Source organism: Salmo salar, chromosome ssa09 (assembly GCF_905237065.1).
Source record: "Salmo salar chromosome ssa09, Ssal_v3.1, whole genome shotgun sequence".
Taxonomy (NCBI): Eukaryota; Metazoa; Chordata; class Actinopteri; order Salmoniformes; family Salmonidae; genus Salmo; species Salmo salar.
This window is the reverse complement of record NC_059450.1, coordinates 117,531,093-117,552,723: the sequence shown is the minus strand read 5'-3', so window position 1 is coordinate 117,552,723 and position 21,631 is coordinate 117,531,093.

The window sequence follows — 21,631 nt, the reverse complement described above, 5'->3', positions numbered from 1 at the left end:
AAAGCTATTTTAAAATCGGACATATCGAGTGCATAGAGGAGTTCTGTATCTATAATTCTTAAAATAATTGTTATTCTTTCTGTGAACGTTTATCGTGAGTAATTTAGTAAATTTTTTGTAAATTCCCCGGAAGTTTGCGGGGGGTATGTTAGTTCTGAACGTCACATGCTAATGTAAAAAGCTGTTTTTTGATATAAATATGAACTTGATTGAACAAAACATGCATGTATTGTATAACATAATGTCATAGGGTTGTCATCTGATGAAGATCATCAAAGGTTAGTGCTGCATTTAGCTGTCTTCTGGGTTTTTGTGACATTATATGCTAGCTTGAAAAATGGGTGTCTGATTATTTCTGGCTGGGTACTCTGCTGACATAATCTAATGTTTTGCTTTCATTGTAAAGCCTTTTTGAAATCGGACAGTGTGGTTAGATTAACGAGAGTCTTGTCTTTAAAATGCTGTAAAATAGTCATATGTTTGAGAAATTGAAGTAATAGCATTTCTAAGGTATTTGAATAACGCGCCACGGGATTTCACTGGCTGTTACGTAGGTGGGACGAAATCGTCCCACTGGCCCTAGAGAAGTTAACTTCCTGACTGATGTCATGAGATGTTGCTTCAATATATCCACATAATTTTCCGGCCTCATGATGCCATCTATTTTGTGAAGTGCACCAGTCCCTCCTGGAGCAAAGCACCCTCACAACATGATGCTACCACCCCCGTGCTTCATGGTTGGGATGGTGTTCTTTGGCTTGCAAGCCCCCCCTTTTTCCTCCAAACATAACGATGGTCATTATGGACAAACAGTTCTATTTTTGTTTCATCAGACCAGAGGACATTTCTCCAAAAAGTACAATCTTTGTCCCCATGTGCAGTTGCAAACCATATTCTGGCTTTCTTATGGTGGTTTTGGAGCAGTGGCTTCTTCCTTGCTGAGCGGCCTTTCAGGTTATCTTGATATAGGACTCGTTTTACTGTGGATATAGATACTTTTGCATCTGTTTCCTCCAGCATCTTCACAAGGTCCTTTGCTGTTGTTCTGGGATTGATATGCACTTTTCACACCAAAGTACCTTCATCTCTAGGAGACAGCACACGTCTCCTTCCAGAGCAGTGTGACAGCTGCGTTGTCCCATGGTCTTTATACTTGCGTACTATTGTTTGTGCAGATGAATGTGGTACCTTCAGGTGTTTGGAAATTGCTTCTCAGTTTGCGATGTTCTGTGAAGGGAGTAGTACACAGCGTTTTACGACATCTTCAGTTTCTTGGCAATTTCTCTCATGGAATAGCCTTCATTTCTCAGAACAAGAAGATACTGACGAGTTTCAGAAGAAAGGTCTTTGTTTCTGGCCATTTTGATCCTGTAATCGAACCCACAAATGCTGATGCTCCAGATACTCAACTAGTCTGAAGAAGGCCCGTTTATTTCTTCTTTAATAGGGACTGCAGTTTTCAGCTGTGCTAACATAACTGCAAAAATATTTTCTAATGATCAATTAGCCTTTAAAAATGATAAACTTGGATTAGCTAGCACAACGTGCCATTGGAACACAGGAGTAATGGTCACTGATAATGGGCCTCTGTGTGCCAATGTAGATATTCAATAAAAAATCAGCCGTTTCCAGCTACAATAGTCATTTACAACATTAACAATGTCTATACTGTATTTCTGATCAATTTGATGTTATTTTAATGGACAAAAAAATGCTTTTCTTTAAAAAATAAGGACATTTCTAAGTGACCCCAAACTTTTGAACAGTAGTGTATATATTTTGGGGGGTAAAATGTTAGTACATTTATTGAAAATGAAATCAAATTTACATAAGTATTCACACCCCTGAGTGTATACTTTCTAGAAATACCTTTGGCATCTGTGACTTTCTGGACAAGTCTCTAAGAGCTTTCCACACCTGGATTGTTCTACATTTGCCCATTATTCTTTTCAAAATTATTCAAGCTCTGTCAAATGTTTTTGATAATTTTTAGACAAGCATTTTCTGTCTTTCCTGTCATAGATTGTCATGTAGATTTAAGTCAAAATTTGTAACACAGCTACTCAGAAAAATGCACTTGCTTCTTGGCCTTGTTTTTTAGGTCCTGCTGAAAGGGGAATTCATCTTCCAGTATCTGGTGGAAAGCAGACTGAACCAGGTTTTCCTTTAGGATTTTGCCTGTGCTTAGCAAAACATTTGTATTCAGGATAAAAAGTTGCAAATGGGATGTATGTTTTTAAATATTTGTATTCTGTACAGGCTTCCTTCTTTTCACTCTGTCAAATAGGTTAGTATTGTGGAGTAACTACAATGTTGTTGAGCCACCCTCACAGCCATTAAACTCTGTAACTGTTTTAAAGTCACCACTGGCCTCATGGGGAAATCCCTGAGCGGTTTCCTTCCTCTCCGGCAACTGAGATAGGAAGGACGCCTGTATCGTTGTAGTGACTTGGTGTCCAAATCATAATTCCAATTTGACATTATGGTGTATTGTGTGACAAACATCTCAATTTAATCCATTTTAAATTCAGGCTGTAACACACCAAATTGTGGAAAAGTCAATGGGTTTGATAACTTTCTGAAGTAATTACTTTCTGTAATTACCCAGAAGGCGATTGTTTTCTGTTGGTAATTCAAAAATCTCACATACTCCATGCTACCTATTAATCACATTTTTGCTCCCAAACTTATTTAAGCTTCCCATAACATAAGGTTTGAAGAAATTTCAACTTTTCATTTTTAATTAATTTGTTAAACATTTAAAGGGTGTGAATACTTTCTGAAGGCACTGTAGATTTGTTGGCCAATTCCTCCACCCACCATCTACTCTTTAAATAGCCTACCTCAGTATCAGTGAAGGGCTGTTAAGTTTAAACCAGGACTCGAATTGAGGGGGTATGAGAGGGTGTGCCATAGGCATACCTTTTATTAAAGAAAAAATGACAAAAAGCACAGGCCTACCAATATTTAAGTTAAGATTCTGAAGAAAAGAAAATAGATCCGGTTATATAAAGAGATCCATAACAGTGCTTTCATCTGTTATGAAAGAAAGAAGCTGTAAAATACCCAGGAAAGAAGTGAGTCTGATGCATATGGGGATATCATTGTTTTGTTTCTTTGACATTCAGAGGCTAAGCTACAACCGAGGACATAAAAAAATAGACTTTGCTTGGGAAGTAATCTAATTCTGCCGCTATCAATTGATTAAGCTATTCACTTTCTGTACAATAGACAGCTCTTAGGGAAACACTTGTGACCTTCTCTTGTTGGGTTAAGCCACGGAAGAAGAAAAGCCAGCAGTTAAAGCTTACATTCTGCATCGGTAGGCCTACTGTCTGGGGTGGAAAGGTAGGCCTAACTTTTGAAACTACCATTCTATGATTCCTAATGACATCTCAGATGCAATTATTTGTAAACAATGACAGTTTATTTGCAAAGAAGACACACCGATTTGGCATTGGAGAAATATGATAAGATGAATACATAGGCCTATCTCCCTGTCCAGTGTTAGCCTATAATTTTGGTAATTTGTGTGGTATTAAAAAAATTCTGCTGGTATGTAAAGTTGTAGAATTTAATGTAGAATTTTAATAAAAGGCCATTTTTTCTCGTACTTGTAAATACAATGATAGATTCACACAATGCTTGCTATAAATGAGATATTTCCACCCCTACACTTGTCCACAGTAGTCTGTGAACCCACAACCTTCTGGCCCGCAGCCCTGAGCGCTATCAAAAGTTCTGTGTTGCTATGTAATGCTTACAGGACGAAGTAGAGTTTCTGGAATGGGATATCTAAGGCTCTGGTCTGTCCAAGAAGTGAGAGTAAAAGGTAAGAATGTTCTCTGCTATCCATTTTATATTTTAATTATTATTTTGGGTATAGGGAAGGGTCACTTGTTTTTTTATTTTCAAGCATTCATGAAGGGTTAAGGTCAAAAATATTTTGCTGAAGGGAGGGCCATCCATTTTCATTTCAGAGAGGTCCGATGTAATCCATGTAACCCTTATTACAAATGACGTTCACTCCTTTAACTACATTACTGAGTTTGAGATAACCCAGCCAATCGGTTCCTGTCGCATGTCAGTGAGTTCTGACCTGTGTGTTAAAATATAGTTGTCTTAGGTAGTGAATGTGTGTCTTTGGGAGATAAGGTAGCACAATTAAGGGATGTATCTCAGATTTAGCTAGGTGGGGTTTTTAATTAGTCCCCAGTGAGCTGCAGACAGCGGGCTATGCCTTGAGTCCAGAAAGGAGTGCTACTAATTAAACTCTGAGTAAAGCCTGATAGGTCTGCATTACTCTCCACTAACACAATGTTATCCCAGCATACCCAAGGACTGTACATCCAATTCCACAGGAACCCATAATGCCACCAAAAGCAGACTGGCATGCATTCACATTGGTGCAAATATCCAGCTACTATACTAGGACTCCAGCATTGAGTCAAGCACTTTCTTGAACGCACACAAACACACAAACAAGTACACTAAGGTCATCCAGGATGTATAATTAAAGACATCCATACACTGTAAATGCACATGAAAAAAGCATGTTACAGCCATGAGTGCATTGCGCATGCATGAGGAAGTAGGTTGTATGTCCTTTTGAGTTTAGACAGTTCCTGCAAATGTCTATTCTCCAAACCTGCATACCTTAGTGCTATTGCTATGTATGATTAATAACAGGTGTTGACTCCTGATCCTATAGAAGTCCGATCTGTCCAGTCAGGACTGTAAATCATCAACACGGTATAATCTGTGAGTCCCGGTGGACCCCTCTAAGATTCATTAAGAGTCAACACACTGTAAGTCAAAGAGAAGCTCTGTCTCTTGTGTCTACAGCCCACGTCAGCAGAGAGATACTTTGATATATGACACCTAGCTTATAAACACAAGATCAATTGTACACTGTCTATCTCCAATAAAGTCCAATAGAGTCTTTGGAATGTTTGGAAATGTAGTGGCATTTGTGGGTTGTTGTTATTTTTTCAATTACCATAGCCTGCTACATGTAGCAAAATCAGTGTGGTTACCATCAGTAGGCCAGTGTGTTACCCAGCTGGCCATGTTTCATAATGGACATAGGGCCGAGGCAATTTAACAAATGTTGGTGGCCTCAGAAAAGAGAGAAAGGGGAAAAAAGCGCTAATATCAAAGCTTTGGATTGGATTCAAGGATGGAGCTGAATTGCCTTCCACCTAATCCCTGTGACATTGTGCAGGGCTGCTAGGGAGCTGGCAGGTGGGGGAGCAGGGACGGGAGTGGGCTCTCATTCTCCCAACAGGGAGAATGAAAGGCCCGTCAAGTGAATGTGGCCATGTACAGATGGTGTCCGGTGTCCTCAAGAGAACAGTAATGCGTTAGTCTATCATAAAGAATTTCAATGGCCCTGAATGTACTATAGCTACTTGATTTGGTCCTGATGACTGCATTTAAAATTCATCATATTTGACATTTATGTTAGAGCAATTTTCAACGTTTACATTTTTTCATAAAGTGATGTTTCAAATACCATCAAATAGCATAGGTTACATGTCAAACACATGCAATTTGTCACCTAGCTTTCCAAGTAGCACAGTATTTTATATTTGTTACCATGGGAACAAAAGGCTGGTTCCGCTGAAAGAAATCTATTAACCGGGTGCAATCAGCAACTGGAACACGTAAACTGAGGTTGAGACTTAAACTGAAGTTGAAAAAATGTCACAACATAAACTGGAACATGATTAGTGTTGGGCACACATAGCTTACCTGTTATATTAGTGTGCGAACCAGGATCAAGTGTTTTGATTTTAATTTTCTTCCCCCCGAGTTTTGTTTGAAGCTTGACATATCCTGGAGATTTTTAAAAGTACATAGACAAAGATGGAGTCGTGCTGTGAATTGTAGTATCCATCAAAAAACAACAAAGGCTCACAAATGACAGCCTTAAAAGTACGTACAATTTAATTTTGTTTCTGACTTGAAAGTGAGCGGTGCACTTTTCAGTCTTGTTTTCACCCTTTGTGTGTCTGCCTTCAAATTAATATTTAAAAAACGTCAAAAGCAAGAGAAAACGTTAAGGTAATGGACCCTGAGGCACTGCCCTCCCATTAAAAATTGGCTTCCGTCATTTGTGGCATTAGGATAACTCCACCCTCTCTCCTGCTATTGGAACACATTCACAACTCTCCACCGACACAATCCATTAATCACGCATTGAATCCTCACATTTGCAAGTGTGGATGTGTTTACCCTAACACAGATGGACAGATTACTGATTCTGCTATATCACTGTCAGGACAGGACAGTGATCCAGCCTAAACAAATACAAACCTGTAAGTGCATCTGTCAGGATATACTATACAAATAATACACAGCATGTTGGAATGCCTGAACATCAGCTCAAACAAAGGTTTGTTGATTCCAAACTTGGCAAAAGCCCTGGGTTTCGGAAAAGCTTAACTAAGCTGACAATGGTGGTTGCTTTCTGACATCTTTGAATAATTTCACTGTGGCTGCTGAACTTGTGTCATGCTTTCCCAAACAAATTAACATCTTTCAACCTCATCACACCCCTACACAAACTTGTTTTTAACACCTTTGTCAGTTTCACAGAGTTTATGTAAAACATTTTTATTTCTGGTTTTTACCTCATGCATGGCTTTTCCCTCTTGTCTGACAGGCAGTGTCCCACAGGATATCTATTCAAAAGCAGGCCATCGCACTTTCCTAAAACTTTTGTTGGTGCGTAAAACCTGTAAATTCAGATAAGCAGTGGTGGCAGTGGTTTAGCTCAGTTTTGCGGGAACCCACTGCAAGGTCTGAGCAGGATGCAGTGCTTCTTCATTTTCCTGGTTCAATCAGAACCTGGTGACCTTGAGCATACCCTGACCTGGAGAGAGACGGACGAGCCAAACAAATAGTGCCTTAGTACTAATGAAGTAATGTTTCCGGGTTTGGAGCGAGTAGTCGCACTTCGCTTTGCTCCGCAGGTAATATTACATTTCATTACATTACAACGGTTTGATTTGTTTGATCTGAGCAATTTTTCTTAGCTAGCTACATAGCCGTCTTTGTATCAAAGATAATTGTGTAGTTTAGAGTAATTAGAGTAATTATCGAGGTTAGCTAGCCAGCTGTTTTCGTCCTCCTAACTTAGTCAACACTGCTAGCTAGCCAACTAGCCAACTTCTACCGACTAGCAGCACTGTAGAAACTATTACATTACAACGGAACGACTTGATTAGTGTAGTGTTAGCTAGCTACATAGTTGTCTTTGCTGTCTTTGTATCTAAGATAATTGTGTAGTTTAGAGTAATTATCGAGGTTAGCTAGCCAGCCGCGCCGCGACGCCGTTGTCCAGACTCCAGACTTAGTCAACACACCTAGTCATCATCAAACCCACTGCTAGCTAGCCGACCTTTACTGACTAGCAGCACTGTAGAAACTAATACATTACAACGGAACGATTTGACTAGTGCAGTGTTAGCTAGCTACATAGTTGTCTTTGTCATAGTTTGATAATTGTGTAATTTAGAATAATTATCGAGGTTAGCTAGCCAGCTATTTTCGTCCCCCGCGACGCCATTTTTCCAAACCTAGCCAACTATTACCGACGAGCAGCATTGTAGAAACTAAATACATTACAAAGGAACGTCTTGATTAGTGCTATGTTAGCTAGCTACATAGTTGCTTTTGTATCATGATAAGGTGTAGTACTGAAACTATCGAGGTTACCTAGCCAGCTACACGTTCAAACAAAGTCAACAACACAGCCACTGCTAGCTAGCCTACTTCACCAGCCAGCAGTACTGTATCATTTGTCATTTTAGTCAATAAGATTTTTGCAACGTAAGCTTAACTTTCTGAACATTCGAGACGTGTAGTCCACTTGTCATTCCAACCTCCTTTGCATTAGCATAGCCTCTTCTGAAGCCTGTCAACTATGTGTCTGTCTATCCCTGTTCTCTCCCCTCTGCACAGGCCAAACAAACGCTTCACACCGCGTGGCCGCTGCCACTCTAACCTGGTGGTCCCAGCGCGCACAACCCACGTGGAGTTCCAGGTCTCCGGCAGCCTCTGGAACTGCCGGTCTGCGGCCAACAAGGCAGAGTTCATCTCAGCCTATGCTGCCCTCCAGTCCCTCGACTTCTTGGCGCTGACGGAAACATGGATTACCACAGATAACACTGCTACTCCTACTGCTCTGTCCTCGTCTGCCCACGTGTTCTCGCATACCCCGAGAGCATCTGGCCAGCGGGGTGGTGGCACTGGAATCCTCATCTCTCCCAAGTGGACATTCTCTCTTTCTCCTCTGACCCATCTGTCTATCTCCTCATTTGAATTCCATGCTGTCACAGTTACCAGCCCTTTCAAGCTTAACATCCTTATCATTTATCGCCCTCCAGGTTCCCTTGGAGAGTTCATCAATGAGCTTGACGTCTTGATAAGTTCCTTTCCTGAGGATGGCTCACCTCTCACAGTTCTGGGTGACTTTAACCTCCCCACGTCTACCTTTGACTCATTCCTCTCTGCCTCCTTCTTTCCACTCCTCTCCTCTTTTGACCTCACCCTCTCACCTTCCCCCCTACTCACAAGGCAGGCAATACGCTTGACCTCATCTTTACTTTATGCTGTTCTTCCACTAATCTCATTGCAACTCCCCTCCAAGTCTCCGACCACTACCTTGTATCCTTTTCCCTCTCGCTCTCATCCAACACTTCTCACTCTGCCCCTACTCGGATGGTATTGCGCCGTCCCAACCTTCGCTCTCTCTCTCCCGCTACTCTCTCCTCTTCCATCCTATCATCTCTTCCCTCTACTCAAACCTTCTCCAACCTATCCCCTGATTCTGCCTCCTCAACCCTCCTCTCCTCCCTTTCTGCATCCTTTGATTCTCTATGTCCCCTATCCTCCAGGCCGGCTCGGTCCTCCCCTCCTGCTCCGTGGCTCGACGACTCATTGCGAGCTCACAGAACAGGGCTCCGGGCAGCCGAGCGGAAATGGAGGAAAACTCGCCTCCCTGTGGACCTGGCATCCTTTCACTACCTCCTCTCTACATTTTCCTCTTCTGTCTCTGCTGCTAAAGCCACTTTCTACCACTCTAAATTTCAAGCATCTGCCTCTAACCCTAGGAAGCTCTTTGCCACCTTCTCCTCCCTCCTGAATCCTCCTCCCCCCCCCTCCTCCCTCTCTGCGGATGACTTCGTCAACCATTTTGAAAAGAAGGTCGACGACATCCGATCCTCGTTTGCTAAGTCAAACGACACCGCTGGTCCTGCTCACACTGCCCTACCCTGTGCTTTGACCTCTTTCTCCCCTCTCTCTCCAGATGAAATCTCGCGTCTTGTGACGGCCGGCCGCCCAACAACCTGCCCGCTTGACCCTATCCCCTCCTCTCTTCTCCAGACCATTTCTGGAGACCTTCTCCCTTACCTCACCTCGCTCATCAACTCATCCTTGACCGCTGGCTACGTTCCTTCCGTCTTCAAGAGAGCGAGAGTTGCACCCCTTCTGAAAAAACCTACACTCGATCCCTCCGATGTCAACAACTACAGACCAGTATCCCTTCTTTCTTTTCTCTCCAAAACTCTTGAACGTGCCGTCCTTGGCCAGCTCTCCTGCTATCTCTCTCAGAATGACCTTCTTGATCCAAATCAGTCAGGTTTCAAGACTGGTCATTCAACTGAGACTGCTCTTCTCTGTGTCACGGAGGCTCTCCGCACTGCTAAAGCTAACTCTCTCTCCTCTGCTCTCATCCTCCTAGACCTATCTGCTGCCTTTGATACTGTGAACCATCAGATCCTCCTCTCCATCCTCTCCGAGTTGGGCATCTCCGGCGCGGCCCAAGCTTGGATTGCGTCCTACCTGACAGGTCGCTCCTACCAGGTGGCGTGGCGAGAATCTGTCTCCGCACCACGTGCTCTCACCACTGGTGTCCCCCAGGGCTCTGTTCTAGGCCCACTCCTATTCTCGCTATACACCAAGTCACTTGGCTCTGTCATATCCTCACATGGTCTCTCATATCATTGCTATGCAGATGACACACAATTAATCTTCTCCTTTCCCCCTTCTGACAACCAGGTGGCAAATCGCATCTCTGCATGTCTGGCAGACATATCAGTGTGGATGACGGATCACCACCTCAAGCTGAACCTTGGCAAGACGGAGCTGCTCTTCCTCCCGGGGAAGGACTGCCCATTCCATGATCTCGCCATCACGGTTGACAACTCCCTTGTGTCCTCCTCCCAGAGTGCTAAGAACCTTGGCGTGACACTGGACAACACCCTGTCGTTCTCCACTAACATCAAGGCGGTGACCCGATCCTGTAGGTTCATGCTCTACAACATTCGCAGAGTACGACCCTGCCTCACACAGGAAGCGGTGCAGGTCCTAATCCAGGCACTTGTCATCTCCCGTCTGGATTACTGCAACTCGTTGTTGGCTGGGCTCCCTGCCTGTGCCATTAAACCCCTACAACTCATCCAGAACGCCGCAGCCCGTCTGGTGTTCAACCTTCCCAAGTTCTCTCACGTCACCCCGCTCCTCCGCTCTCTCCACTGGCTTCCAGTTGAAGCTCGCATCCGCTACAAGACCATGGTGCTTGCCTACGGAGCTGCGAGGGGAACGGCACCTCCTTACCTTCAGGCTCTGATCAGGCCCTACACCCAAACAAGGGCACTGCGTTCATCCACCTCTGGCCTGCTCGCCTCCCTACCTCTGAGGAAGCACAGTTCCCGCTCAGCCCAGTCAAAACTGTTCGCTGCTCTGGCACCCCAATGGTGGAACAAGCTCCCTCACGACGCCAGGACAGCGGAGTCAATCACCACCTTCCGGAGACACCTGAAACCCCACCTCTTTAAGGAATACCTAGGATAGGATAAAGTAATCCTTCTAACCCCCCCCCTTAAAAGATTTAGATGCACTATTGTAAAGTGGTTGTTCCACTGGATATCATAAGGTGAATGCACCAATTTGTAAGTCGCTCTGGATAAGAGCGTCTGCTAAATTACTTAAATGTAAATGTAAATGTTCTCTCAGAAAGACATGGAAAATTAATAGTAGTATGAGAAATGGAACACTGTTGGAAGAGTGTAGTCTAAAGAGCCATGATTATCTGATACCTGAGGCCTGCGCAATCAAGCCAGGTTATCAGACATCCAAGAGGGGTTACAAATATATTATTGTGCTGACATAAGACACGTTTTGATTCATGTACTCAGCAAACAATGTTTGCAGTCTGAAGAGCAGATGGGTTGTTCAACAGAAGGAGTAACATTTGCGGTAACATTTTAAGTGGAAATTGTGGACCAATATTTACTTCCAAAAGCCTGTTATATTAATGGAATTGCCCTATAATATAGACCACATGGAGAAGTCAATAAATCCGATTTTGAATATGAATAAAGACTTGCTAAAGTGCCAAAATTCGTCATTTTGTCATGTTCCTCCATCAACCCTGTGTCACTTCTAGGACGTTTTAACCCTGGCATGTATCCAAGTTTTCAACATAACTGTAACGCCCTTGTTGTGTTGCTTTGACAAAGTAATTTCTGAAAATGATTATTTATTTCATGTGATTAGCAATTAATGTATGTCTGTCTCCCATTTTAAGGTCAATCCTGTTACATGAACTGAACTTTCGTTTTATTAATATGGTGAAACTGTTCCTATAAAATAAACAATTCTAAAGAAACATGTAATCGTCAAACGATAGTGTTAAAGCAGGTGAGAAAGTTTTACTCTTTTTGACAATATTTTGGTGTTTTGTGGTTGAAAACGAAACAAGTTGACCACAACACGTAAACCCTGTTACCCATAGATCGACAGGCAAGAAATGTTTGAACAATATTTTTTGGGTTGTGAAGCTTGCATTCAATTGCCAGTCCCTGTTGCACACAACAAGCTTCCATTCCCCCTGTCTAGGGTTGCAAAGCTACCGGTAATTTGAAAAAGTTACCGGAATCATCAGTAATTTTGGGGATTAACAGAAAATCTATTACAATCTATCATAACTTTGGTAATTTATCCTTGAATAACTTTTAAAAACATGTATTCACATATAGTATTAAGTTTGTATATCTGCGTCCATATTGTCCATGAGTTCATAGTAGATAGACCATATAGTTCAAGAGGAAATAGCCTAATTAATTTTTTAAAAAGCATCTAATCAACAATGGACCCTGCTACTTGTCCAACAATTTAACTTTTTTTACAACTGCCACCAGTTTGACGCCAAAAGATTGGCAACAAATACATATTTACATAGTAAATTAAATTAAAGTGTAAAAAAATATATAAAGGATATTTCATGCTGAAACCCTCATCATATTAAACACCAATGGTATTCACTAAATTGATAGTTTATATTTAGTATAATGTTTTACAAATTTGTCATTCGGTTTTTTGATGATCTTGATAATAAACTTTAATTAGTTTATATATTTGCCGTGTGATAATGCCAGAGAGAGGGCCAGAGATAATTCCAGACAACTGTGATAATCTGAAGTACCCAAAAGGTCCACTTGCTATCTTGTGGTTTACTGATAAACTTAGAACGTTTCCAGTAATATACCCTGAACTTGCAACCCCTGTCACAAGGGGATTTTTGGCTGATTTTAGATGAAATCGTCAACCCTGTTACGGTCAATCCTGTTACTTTATTTGGTACTGAATAGGCACTTATTATAGCCATGTATTTTAAAAACTTGTTTATCATTTTAAGTTGAACATGTGCACTTCATGACAGAACATACACATTTGGTGAAATCAAGTCTTTTTTTAACAAGTTACACTTTTCAAAATGCACCAAATTGGTGGAACGACCCAGAACACTCAACTCATCAAACTTCAAACATGGTCAACTGCTGCGGGGGAAAGATATATATTTAGGGGTTATTCCAGAAACTGGTAACTAGTTTTGCTTAGAACATTTTGACGAAAGTTCAAAGACGTTACAGTTAACAAAATGGCCGTGAAACTCTTCTACACCATGAAATAGCACACATTATTTTTTTTTTGCAGAAATATATGTAGAGTCTTAATAACCTGTCTGTGCTAGGGGGCAGTATTTTCACGGCCGGTTGAAAAACGTACCCAATTTAAACAGGTTACTACTCTGGCCCAGAAACTAGAATATGCATATAATTAGTAGATTTGGATAGAAAACACTCTGAAGTTTCTAAAACTGTTTGAATGGTGTCTGTGAGTATTACAGAACTCATATGGCAGGAAAACACCTGAGAAAATTCCAAGCAGGAAGTGGAAAGTCTGAGAATTGTAGTTCTTCTTTTGATTCTCTATCGAAACTACAGTGTCTGTGGGGGATGTTGCACTTCCTAAGGCTTCCATTGGCTGTCTAAAGCCTTCAGAAAGTGGTTTGAGCATTTTCCTGTCACTGGGCAGATAATAGGAGCTCAGTTTCTGAGTAGACTGCCTGGCAACAAGGGATTGGATATGCTTGGTCCCGCGAGCGCACCCCTCCTTATTTTTCTTCTTGAATGAATATGCTACTGTCCGGTTGGAATATTATCGCAATGTTATGTTAAAAATACCATAAAGATTGATTTTAAACAGCATTTTTCATGCTTCTAAGTACGGTAATGGAACATTTTGACTTTTCGTCTCTCGTTCCGTGCTCGCACGTTATGCCTTTGGATAAGTGATCTGTACGCACGAACAAAACGGAGGTATTTCTACATAAATATGGATTATTTCGAAGAAAAAAAAACATTTCTTGTGGAAGTAGCAGTCCTGGGAGTGCATTCTGATGAAGATCAGCAAAGGTAAGAGCATTTTTCTAATACTAATTCTGAGTTTAGGTTGCCCCGAACTTGGCGGGTGTCTGAATAGCTCACCGTGATGGCTGAGCTATGTACTCAGAAAATGGAAAAATGTGCTTTCTCCGTAAAGCTATTTTTAAATTACATTTACATTTACATTTAAGTCATTTAGCAGACGCTCTTATCCAGAGCGACTTACAAATTGGTGCATTCACCTTATAATATCCAGTGGAACAACCACTTTACAATAGTGCATCTAAATCTTTTAAGGGGGGGTTAGAAGGATTACTTTATCCTATCCCAGGTATTCCTTAAAGAGGTGGGGTTTCAGGTGTCTCCGGAAGGTGGTGATTGACTCCGCTGTCCTGGCGTCGTGAGGGAGCTTGTTCCACCATTGGGGTGCCAGAGCAGCGAACAGTTTTGACTGGGCTGAGCGGGAACTGTGCTTCCTCAGAGGTAGGGAGGCGAGCAGGCCAGAGGTGGATGAACGCAGTGCCCTTGTTTGGGTGTAGGGCCTGATCAGAGCCTGAAGGTACGGAGGTGCCGTTCCCCTCACAGCTCCGTAGGCAAGCACCATGGTCTTGTAGCGGATGCGAGCTTCGACTGGAAGCCAGTGGAGAGAGCGGAGGAGCGGGGTGACGTGAGAGAACTTGGGAAGGTTGAACACCAGACGGGCTGCGGCTTTCTGGATGAGTTGTAGGGGTTTAATGGCACAGGCAGGGAGCCCAGCCAACAACGAGTTGCATTAATCCAGACGGGAGATGACAAGTGCCTGGATTAGGACCTGCGCCGATTCCTGTGTGAGGCAGGGTCGTACTCTGCAAATGTTGTAGAGCATGAACCTACAGGATCGGGTCACCGCCTTGATGTTAGTGGAGAACGACAGGGTGTTGTCCAGGGTCACGCCGAGGCTCTTAGCACTCTGGGAGGAGGACACAAGGGAGTTGTCAACCGTGATGGCGAGATCATGGAACGGGCAGTCCTTCCCCGGGAGGAAGAGCAGCTCCGTCTTGCCGAGGTTCAGCTTGAGGTGGTGATCCGTCATCCACACTGATATGTCTGCCAGACATGCAGAGATGCGATTCGCCACCTGGTTGTCAGAAGGGGGAAAGGAGAAGATTAATTGTGTGTCATCTGCATAGCAATGATATGAGAGACCATGTGAGGATATGACAGAGCCAAGTGACTTGGTGTATAGCGAGAATAGGAGTGGGCCTAGAACAGAGCCCTGGGGGACACCAGTGGTGAGAGCACGTGGTGCGGAGACAGATTCTCGCCACGCCACCTGGTAGGAGCGACCTGTCAGGTAGGACGCAATCCAAGCGTGGGCCGCGCCGGAGATGCCCAGCTCGGAGAGGGTGGAGAGGAGGATCTGATGGTTCACGGTATCAAAGGCAGCAGATAGGTCTAGAAGGATGAGAGCAGAGGAGAGAGAGTTAGCTTTAGCAGTGCGGAGAGCCTCCGTGACACAGAGAAGAGCAGTCTCAGTTGAATGCCCAGTCTTGAAACCTGACTGATTAGGATCAAGAAGGTCATTCTGAGAGAGATAGCAAGAGAGCTGGCCAAGGACGGCACGTTCAAGAGTTTTGGAGAGAATGGAGAGAAGGGATACTGGTCTGTAGTTGTTGACATCGGAGGGATCGAGTGTAGGTTTTTTCAGAAGGGGTGCAACTCTCGCTCTCTTGAAGACGGAAGGGACGTAGCCAGCGGTCAAGGATGAGTTGATGAGCGAGGTGAGGTAGGGGAGAAGGTCTCCGGAAATGGTCTGGAGAAGAGAGGAGGGGATAGGGTCAAGTGGGCAGGTTGTTGGGCGGCCGGCCGTCACAAGACGCGAGATTTCATCTGGAGAGAGAGGGGAGAAAGAGGTCAAAGCACAGGGTAGGGCAGTGTGAGCAGGACCAGTGGTGTCGTTTGACTTAGCAAACGAGGATCGGATGTCGTCAACCTTCTTTTCAAAATGGTTGACGAAGTCATCCGCAGAGAGGGAGGAGGGGGGAGGAGGATTCAGGAGGGAGGAGAAGGTAGCAAAGAGCTTCCTAGGGTTAGAGGCAGATGCTTGGAGTTTAGAGTGGTAGAAAGTGGCTTTAGCAGCAGAGACAGAAGAGGAAAATGTAGAGAGGAGGGAGTGAAAGGATGCCAGGTCCACAGGGAGGCGAGTTTTCCTCCATTTCCGCTCGGCTGCCCGGAGCCCTGTTCTGACACAGCGGTTGCATCCAGGTTGCATCCAGGGGTAGTCTATCTATAATTCTTAAAATAATTGTTATATATTTTGTCAATGTTCATGATGAGTATTTTTGTAAATTGATGTGCACATTCACCGGACGTTTTGGTGGGAATACATTTTCTAAACATCACGCGCCAATGTAAAATGCTGTTTTTGGATATAAATATGAACTTTATCGAACAAAACATACATGTATTGTGTAACATAATGTCCTAGGAGTGTCATCTGATGAAGATCGTCAAAGGTTAGTGCTTCATTTAGCTGTGTTTTGGGTTTTATTGACACATGTCCTTGCTTGGAAAATGGCTGTGTGATTATTTTTGTCTATGTACTCTCCTAACATAATCTAATGTTTTGCTTTCACTGTAAAGCCTTTTTGAAATTGGACAATGTGGTTAGATTAACGAGAAGTTTCTTTAAAATGGTGTAAAATAGTTGTATTTTTGAGAAAGTTGAATTATGACATTTTGTTGTTTTTGAATTTTCCGCCCTGATATTTCACTGGCTGTGTCCCGCAGAAGTTAGAAGAATGAGTAGCTCTCCTCACCTTAAATGCGCTGTACTTCAGAGCACTCTAATAGTCGTTGTTCATTGTCTATGTACATTTACTACTCTTTACAACAAGGTAACATAAAATTTGACTCGTTTAAGGAAATTAGACCTATGTCACACGTCACTACTTCATAGGAGAGGCATTTGAATGTAATCATACATTTTCTTAATCAAAATTCGTTTTTTTTTTTGCAGAAATGCCTTCTGGAACATTTCATGTGCCTTAATAACAAACGTGTATGCCATCTGTAAATACAAATAAAATTGTTAAATTACGAGCTTAGTTGGTTTAGCCACAGAAAAAGTCAGGAACCTTCCCACTAGCCATGATTGCCTGAGATAATAGTTGGGCTGGACATGCAGAGAGATGAATTCGAATTGGACTGCTGTGTAGCACGCTTCTGTCAATAAGATGAGCTGCTCAGTATGTGTAGGTTATCTTTTCTAACACAGTTTTTTTAAGATATCACGAAAAACTGCAAAGAAGAAGTTGACTGAGTTTTGAAATCAGTGGAATGCCCGGTGGAAGTGAGTATGATAACTAAGGAGATGGAAAGAATTCTGGCGTTTGATTGCAAATATTATGCGGAGGGAGTCGAAAAGAGAACACCTGTTTCCGGATTACATCTTCAAACCTAGGGCAACCATGACATCTGTGACACAGAGGGAGAAGCATTCACCCATGTAAGAGAGTCTAGCTAGCTACATTTTCTGATATGTTTCTAATTTTGTCTGAAAGTCATTTTCGTTGCAAGTTAAAGCGTACCGTTAGCTAGATAGGTAATGTTAGCTGGCTGGCTCGCTAGCTAACGTTATGTGAATGATCTGTGTAGTAATATTATTTGTATCTCAGAAAGCAATTTGCATTGCTAGTTATAGCCTAATGTTAGCTAGCTAGCTAGCTAACATTGAACCTAGTTGGTTAAATGTAGTTACCTGCATATTCATGCATGGTAGTAACGTTATGAGTCGGGATTATTTTTCATTTTTTAGCTAGCTAGCTACATGTCTAAACAAAGGATTTCACTATGCAAGTAATCATTTTACTGTACTGTTTACACCTTCTGTATCCTGTGCATGTGACAAATAAACGTAGATTTTATTTGATACAGTGTGTGTTTACAATAGACTGTAATGTGAAGAACAACATGACCTGCAAAGTGAAATTAGGGTATAATGTTAGGCCAATGAGACAGTGTCCAAGTTCTAAAATTCTCCTGTAGAATGCCCTGCTTTTATTTCATCACATTCACATCAGTAAGTTTAATGTTAGCTAGCTAGCTAACAAGCTAGAAATGAAACACAAACATTAATTAGAAAGTTGCTTTTAGTTGCGTGGTTTGCTAGATTGACACATCCTAAATACATTTTTAAACATATGGGTTTGTTGATGTTAAAATACACCATTTATGCTATTTTGGACCATCAGGCTGCTGATGTCAAGCAACCTGTAATTTTTGTGCTTGTACTTTTTCAAAACGACAATGGCAAGTTTGATGTCGGAAGACAGTAGAATGCTCATGATGTCACTGTTATAACTGTCTACAGACATGGCAATAGATGTAGTATAAACCAGCCATTAGACTTGAAATCTTTGGTTGTTTAGCACATGGCCTCACATGTGAATCCTAAAGAGATGGGTGGGGCTAAGGCTTAACAGGGTGTGAACGATGCTGAATGAGTGTAGACAAAGAAGAGCTCTCCAGTCGGTGTAGCAAAACATTCATTGTCCATTTTCTCAAAAGTCGGTTTACAAGTTTATTAACTTTCAAAGCAGAAATGCTTTCCCATTGTTCCTCAACTGTAGTTTAAGATATACCAATTTCTAGCTCTGAGTTTCTACTTTTAACCAATGTAAAAAAACACAATTTCAAATTTTGCTTCATAGGACTGAATCCAGGTGATCGGTCACGAATATTACATTTACATATAAAAAAAAGTGAACTGCTGAAGAACAAAATTGAGAAAGCTAACTAATTTTACTTAATGGAAAAGAGGGCAAAAGTCTTATCATCATTTTCCCTCATGGAGAGTGTTTGTATGAAGTATTTGGAATGTGGTGATTACCTTTGTCTCATCTAAGCTATATTACAGGCCCCACAAGCTAATTGTGCTAATTATTCCCTGTAATAAAGGATGACCTGAAAAGGAAACCACAGGAGGTAGGACCAGTCAGGCATATACTTTTCACCCAAGGACCTGCTGTTCCTCCAAATCCTGTACAAGCGACAAATGATTTGATTTAAACTGGCCTGCTATCGTCAGTCAGCAAAAATAGATCAAATGCCATCTTTCTCGTCTAAATCTGCATAAAAGATCATAAAATATGTATTATTGTTCAGTGTAGCCTGGCCTTGTCATATAGGACATCATCTGAAAATAGCTGCTGTAACTGATCTTAGACTTGTTATTCTCTATTTTCTTCAGATGTACATTGACTTTCATCAAGGTCTGGTGTAAAAACTGTAGTGGGTTTAATGTATAATCTTTTAATCTCTGTTGTTATAAAATAACACATTTTTGTTTGGTTTGCATATACTAACAAGCATTCCAATTAAACTGGAATAATTGAATGGAAGCCGATTAATCTTTTCCTAATTATTTCTAATGTGCTCACAATAGTTTACTACACTTAAAAGAGAAAAAAAAGTGAATTAATGCAGGGACGAGAGGTTAACTGGTGTTTTTGTGTATTTTGTCATGAAAAGATATTCAAACTGTTTGCGAAAACCTTGCCGGAGGCTATTTTATAAATATTCCTGCCATATATGAGGAATAATTCTGGTATGTTTATTTACTGCTCCTTTTCAGAGGACAGGTTCAATACCATTCTGCACAGTGAAAGAACCCTTCTACACGTGTCAAACCTTCTGAACGAGTTGGTAACTGCACTGACAGAGCTCACTCTACCCAAACTGTAATGACTGGTGCTTCCCAAAATATATAGAAACTGTAATGACTGGTGCTTGAATGGCTTTAAACATTGAATTTGAATCCTTCCTTGGGTGTGATGTGTAGAAAGTGATTTTCTCAAAACTTTTTGTACTTGCTCCAGTTTAAAAAAAATATATATATATTTTCTACTCATACTCAGCAGTGTCAGTAGGTAGGCTATATGTGTGTTCTAAAACTCAAGCAACCAATCACAATGATTTATTAATTCAGACTAACGGTGTTAGAGTGGTGATTTAAACATTTTTTTTTTTACAAATCATTAAAAATCACTATGCAAAATGATTGCAGTTTAACCTTACAACCATTCCACTATTTTAGATGTAATAATACTTGTGAGAATTGTGTAAGTTAATTATATAAGTGAATAATTCTGGGGGACAACTGTCTGTGGAATATCTGGCTTTGCAGATCTAAGTTAACACATGAACGCATTTGAAAACAAAATTCTGTATGTTTTGTCAGACATTTCCCACACCAGGGCTGCTGAATTGTTTAGGAGTGTGAAAACAAATGGCTTTTTAAAGTAACTGTCCCAAAGTTATCAGGCCTTTGGAAGAGATGAGCTACATTTTGATATGGCGCAATGATTCCAGGTGCATCAAATTCCAGCTCAGAGATTACAACACGCCCACTGGGATTCCACTCAATGAACACATCACTTGCAAATGTTTCTCCTCTTAAGTGCACTTAATATTTCAAATGTAACCTGCACTTCCCCAATGACACTTAGCACTATTAGGAATAAGTGATAGTTACCTACCTAAGCTTAATTTGGATCCTTATCTGATTTAACTCTGACAACAAGTCTATTTTTGTCTGTGACATGAATACATTTTAAATATATTAATCAAAGGAAATGGCCTTGTGATTGAACAAAATTAAAAATACAAAGACGTTCACATGGCTCTTCACAGCAACACAAAGTGTAGTGTATGACTTAACATGCCTTTAATGCACTTGGTGCACTGCATTCAAATGTATTCCGTATGTGTTAACCATAATAATTTTAATATCCATACACCACTCTGTGATATCAAACTAATTTGAATCTTTCAGAACTAAATTTCAAAGGATGTCAAAAGTTGACGGACTGACAAAAGTATGAAGTTAAAACTTTGATAAGGGCTGCCATCTAAAAGTAATGTGCAATATTCTTAGGACTACACCACTTCACTATGTGTGAAACATTGGAGAGAAAATTAAATCCTCTGTGAAGGTCTGACACATTTCATATCACACTTGTGAGTCATGACTGGTGCATTATTAGTCTTAGCAGCTTTTAAGCAAGCCTACAAATGGGAGTGAAGGTTGAAGGTCTCACATTTGCACTGCATTGAAATTCCTGGTAGACTCATTCTAAAGCAATATACTTGTATTGTGTTGCATTGTGTTGTTTTGCAACAACACCATGCCTTTACAGTCACACAGGGACTCTAAGAAGAGTCCTTACAATTTTCAAGATCTCAGCACAGAACCCAACATTTCAATGATAATTGCATTTGATTGCAAGGGAAAATATAATGGTCTGCCTGCCAGCTGCAGTGTCTCTTTGGCTCGCCCCATCCCAATTATGTTAGACATCTCCTATGTGTAGAAATGCTGTGTGTTTTCCACAAGATATCTGTGCAGTGCTCTCAGAAACACTGATTGTTTCTGAAATAATTTTGGCAAATAAAAACAGGTAAACCAATGGCCTTTTTCCGTTGCAAGGACATGGGTTCAACACAGGATAACAACATGTGTAAAGTGTCGAAATCACTGATATGCCCAATTAAAGCCAATACTAAGCTTGTACACCAATCCTATTGTTGAACTATCGATCTTTGTTTTCGATCTGTGTTTTCAGTCTGCGTTTTGTACTCTAGGTCTATGGTACATAGGAGGTTAGTAAAATACTTATTCAACAGGCACAGTGAAAGAGAGTCAGCATGAATTTATAGAGTATGCTCCCCATCAGGGTCAGGCTGACTGTAAAAAAATGATAAGACATGTTTATCCTTGAATATTTCCATTTCGACACAAGCTATGAGGTTAAAAAGATAATGACTTCAACGTGAGATCTTGTTCTGTTTCAAATGACGTGGAACAGTTGTGTGAGACACAGACAGGCAGTGTAAGAGATAGGTAAAACAAT